A 5,173-nucleotide genomic window follows, 5' to 3' on the forward strand; every position below is an offset into this window, starting at 1 on the left:
TATATGTTACCACTCTGTCGTCAGTTCCCCGTCAATGTGTTACTCCACTGTCGTCTGTTCCTCGTTAATGTGTTACCACATCTGTCGTCTGTGCCTCGTCAATGTGTTACCACTCTATCGACTTTTAACTTAAGTAAATCATGAATCGTGTTTACAATAAGCCATATCTTCCTTAACCGTATATTGCTACATTGTATGCACAAAGTTTTGTGTGATTGTTGCACTAGTTAAAAGTATTTGAGTGTTTAAGAAATTGTATAACTGAACTATTTTCGCTGCTTTCTTAGGACTCTCCAAGCCCGCCAAAATACTGCAGCAACTTGAAACACCGGTAGTGACAAATGCTCAGTGCGAGGCCAGCCTCAGTCCCTATCCTGTCTCGGACGATATGATTTGTACCGACTCGGAACCGAAGGGGGCTTGTTTTGTAAGTATCAGTGCAATGAGCAGAAAGTTTAGATGCGTAATATCGCAACTTCTAATAAATCATTCTTAATGCAAAAGGACGATCCCCTATAATATAAGGTGGGTAGGGCGGAGGTTTAGATGGAGGTACAAATGGACGATCCCCCTATAATATAAGGTGGGTAGGGCGGATGTTAAGATGGAGGTACAAATCTGAAACATGAGGAAAACTTCTTTTTGTATTTTATGTCTTCTTACATATTGTATGTCTTGTGTTTATTGTATATAACTCTAAAAACACCCTGACGTTCTATATATGTTTATAGTCTTAATGTACTGTTATATAAGTCTTAATGTACTGTTATGTAAGTCTAAATGTACTGTTACGAAATTCTGTTGTGCAAGTTTTAATGTACAAGATAACAGTTATATACATGTAGAACTCTTAATACACCAGGACATTATATAGGTTGTTTGGCAATGGTGCGAAGCATCTGTTATATAAGTCTTAATGTACTGTTATGAAATTCCGTTGTGCAAATTTTAATGTACAAGATAAAACTGTCAAGCATATCCGAACTTACCGCCGGTTCAAGTCCTCCCGTATAATAAGTACTAGGGCCTGTTCGTTTTTATAAATGTAACAATTTCGGGTATACATCCTGGCGGACTTGCAAATGTTTATACAGGCCTTGCCGGGCTTTGTCAAGGCTCACCTGAAAGCAGCATCAGATTACTAGGTCCGAATTTATTTAATAAACGAACAACTGTGGTCCCGACCGGTTTGACCGTTTAAACGAAAACGGCCCTGATTTAAGACATACTATAGATCTCAATGTACACTGGGGAACCTCTCGAAAAACCCAGTGAACCGGACGAATGACTGCCAATAAAGATACACGAGTTGTCAAACCTACCTACTTACGCTGTCAATACTAATGTGATAATGCAGACTTTGAAGCTGTAATTGTACAGTGTTTTGTTGGCGCTTGTGTTCCAGGGTGACAGCGGCGGTCCTCTGCAGTGCTCTGTTAACGGGAGCTGGATACAGGCGGGAGTTGTTTCATGGGGAACCGAAACCTGCAGGAACGGAGCCACCGCCTATAGCAGGACCTCTTACCATAGGGATTGGATCATCGCTAACATGTAGACAATCCATTAGTACCATTACCGTGTTACAAAACCTCCACTACATCGGTTGCCCTTCGTATTGACACCACGATGTTTTCAAACAATCCAAACGACCAAACAAATCCATCAGGAACTGTGTACACAAAATATATTTCATGTTGACAACACTAATGGTGATACAGGAAGAAATAATATGAACATTTTAAGAAGTAACAGTAATGCCGACATAATATAAGCTAGGTGCCGCCAGACAGCACTATTACTGGCTGACGTGAACTTCATTGGTGTTGATATATTATTTATGTAGCTCGTTGACAAATTTTGTAGAGACATGATTATATTTTATATACATATCATATATATAATAATATATAAACAGTATGTTTCCTGTGTCTTGTTTCATTATACATACTAAAGTAGTTTGTTCTGATGACGGATAGCATGTTGAAAGAAACATATAAAAAAAACCAAGAACAAATCAAAGCATGTAACACGTTTATTACACAAATACATGTATATAAACAATTTTGAGCAGTGCCAACCAGAGCACCTCTGCACACACAATCAAAGGCAGGGGCGGATCCAGGATTTCCTAAAAGGGGGGTCCGAGAAATTTTAGCCCGTAGCGCGAGTAGGGGGATTTCCCGTGTTCTGAGGATTGTTTTTATGTTTAATTAACAAGAAGAAAAAAACATATTTTAAGTATGGCCCAAAGACTTTTTTTGTGTACTGGAAAGAAAATTAAAGTTTCGGTTCAAATTCTCTATCAACAGCGTGTTTTAGAAGTCAGATGGTATTATTACAGGGGCAACCTGGTGATTACAAATGTATGAATCCACAGGGGGCTTGTTCGTTATTACCTAATTTGGCGTCCCGCCCGCAAGGGGGATACGAGAGGTCCACTGTCAAAAATAAATGTAGGGACGCACAATATCTAGTCTTCAGACATTGTACCTACAGTACAGTACTTCATGTTATATTTTGTCGTACAAAAGAACAAATAACACCATAACATCGTTAGTGTAGACAATGATATATCTGAAATGTCCACGCTGATTGCTAAACAAAGGGATAAGTTCAAATTAGTGCGACACCCAAGGTCACTAGCTATAAAGTCTCGCGTTTTATAATTGTTGACTAATTCACTAGTGTAGACAATGATATATCTGAAATGTCCACGCTGATTAACTCATGTAAGGGCGTGCATATTACCAATAGTGGTACATTTGCTAAGCTATCTGGTTAAAATGGTACAATTTAGGAGGCACATACGCGTCACCTTTAAATTCAATTTAAAATTATCATACTTGTAAGTACAGCATATCATCTCATTCTGGTACGTACAACTTATTAATAGGTACACAATAGTATGCTGTGTGAAGATACTTTCTTGTACGTACACGATGGTAAGCTATAAGTACCACAATGAGATATTATGTTGTACATTTGAACAGTTCTTACAATAAATATAATACCAAAATATTTGAATGGATATGTTTAGTCGATTATACATAATATTGTCAGCCGAAAAAAAACTTTATCGTTTTTGTATAATGATATGATTAATATAGCCCGGGCGGTTAGGAAGGTTACAATAAAAAGTATCAATTTTTAGATCATCTATAACGAGCGGTCAATAATATAATTATGCAACTTATGCTAGTATATTTTCGCCGAGCGTTGCAAGTTGCAACTTGGGGTTTTGCGGAGGTGGTAAAAAAACAAACACTTTAGGGTCAAGATACAAAGTAGACGAGTGTAGCGATACCAACAAATATTGTTTTAATATAAGAAACTTTAGTAAAAATATCAGATAACGGAAACCCACAATATTTGCTAGGATGCCGTATGGGATGTGTGGGGCATAGCCCCAGATTTTTTTTATACATGCTCCGTGCATTATTTGATGCATTTTAAAATGTTAATATGTTCCCATTCCCGGCCGATCAGACCATTTCGGGCCGGCCCGGAAAAGGTCAGTCCGCCGCCAAAANGGGCCGGGTGTGCAGAGGACAGATGGTTGGGTAACCCCTACCCAACAATCAGAGGACAGATGGTTGGGTAACCCCTACCTATCAATCAGAGGACAGATGGTTGGGTAACCCCTACCCATCAAGTCCTCTGATAATGAGCAAACTTTAAAGTACATATTAAAACAGCGAACGGGACAAATCATTTAGCAGAAAGTTTAATACAGATAGAGCATGTACAAATGGGACCATCGATCCTTTTATACCGCTTTATAACCTAGTTCGTAGCTCGTCTCAAAGCGGTTCACAAATTATTATCTGTGGTTATAGGGCCTCTGCAACCAGCCAACATCTTTCTCACGTTCCTGGGTAGTACTATCGCTCCCATGCCTTGTAATGGAGCAAGCCTGGTGTGAATGACACCGGGCGATTTTAGAATCAATTGACAGCACATTGGTCTGCATCCATAAATAGGGTTGTAATATGAACTATTTATGTTGATATACTGCGCAACTTTAAACTCTGTCTAAAATGTCGTTATTATCAAGTTAACGTAGCAAGCGCAATCGAAATCTGATTTGACCGCCATGTTGGAAAGTTCGTCTCTCTTCCGATATAGGTCAGACTTCTAAATATGGGTGTCATGACCCAATATGGAAATCGTAGAGAACATGGCAACGTCAGTAGTAATACTAATTTTGGCCATGCACGCCATATATAGAAAGGATAATTGAGATAACATCACGCGTGATCTGTCATGGCGATCGTTTCTAATTTTTTTCCGGACTTGGTTAATTTCGTGAAAAGTTTTTTTTTAGCTCACCTGGTCCAAAGGACCATAGTGAGCTTATGCCATACCGCAGCGTCCGTCGTCCGTTCGTCGTCCGTCCGTCAACTTTTCCTTTAAAACGCTACTAGTCATGAACGACTGAGCAGATTTTGACCAAATTTGGTCAGAAGCATCCTTGTGGGAAGGGGAACAAATGGGTATGGCCCCCTTTGGGGCTGAGGGGTGGGGCCCAATAGGGGAAATATAGCAAATTCTTTAAAATCCTTCTTCTTCTGTAGGAACGAAAGGATTTGTTCCATATTTGGTCTGAAGCATCCTTGGGTAAAGGGGGGACATTTTTGTATAAACCATGGGTCTGGCCCCCCAGGGGCCTGAGGGGCGGGGACAAATAGGGGAAACATAGCAAAATATTCTTAAAAATCCTTCTTCTTCTGTAGGAATGAGAGGATTTGTTCCATATTTGGTCTGAAGCATCCTTGGGTGAAAGGGAACCAAATTTGTATTAACCGTGGGTCTGGCCCCCCAGGGGCCTGAGGGGCGGGCCAAATAGGGGAACATAGCAAATTCTTTAAAATCCTTCTTATTCTGTAGGAAAAAAAGGATTTGGTCAATATTTGGTCTGAGCCATTCTTGGGTGAAGGGGAACCAATTTTGTATAAACCGTGGGTCTGGCCCCCTAGATGGCCCGATGGGCGGGACCCAATAGGGAAATCATAGCAAAATATTCTTAAAAATCCTTCTTCTTCTCTAGGAATAAAAAGGATTTGTTCCATATTTGGTCTGAAGCATCCTTGGGTAAGGGGGGAACAATTTTGTAAAAACCGTGGGTCTGGCCCCCAGGGGCCTGAGGGGCGGGGCCAAATAGGGGAAACATAGC

General features: G+C 40.1%; 1 long non-coding RNA gene across 1 annotated transcript in view; it reads left to right on the forward strand.

The window, feature by feature from the left end:
• The window catches only part of LOC110452654, a 4,843-nt gene extending 2,922 nt beyond the window's left edge, over positions 1 to 1,921 (forward strand). Inside the window, exons 2-3 of the long non-coding RNA XR_002463210.1 lie at positions 288 to 427; positions 1,406 to 1,921. This is a non-coding gene — a long non-coding RNA (uncharacterized LOC110452654). The remainder of the gene's footprint in view (positions 1 to 287; positions 428 to 1,405) is intronic.
• The last annotated feature ends 3,252 nt before the right edge of the window (positions 1,922 to 5,173 follow it).

This window comes from Mizuhopecten yessoensis, unplaced genomic scaffold (genome assembly GCF_002113885.1).
Source record: "Mizuhopecten yessoensis strain PY_sf001 unplaced genomic scaffold, ASM211388v2 scaffold6779, whole genome shotgun sequence".
Taxonomy (NCBI): Eukaryota; Metazoa; Mollusca; class Bivalvia; order Pectinida; family Pectinidae; genus Mizuhopecten; species Mizuhopecten yessoensis.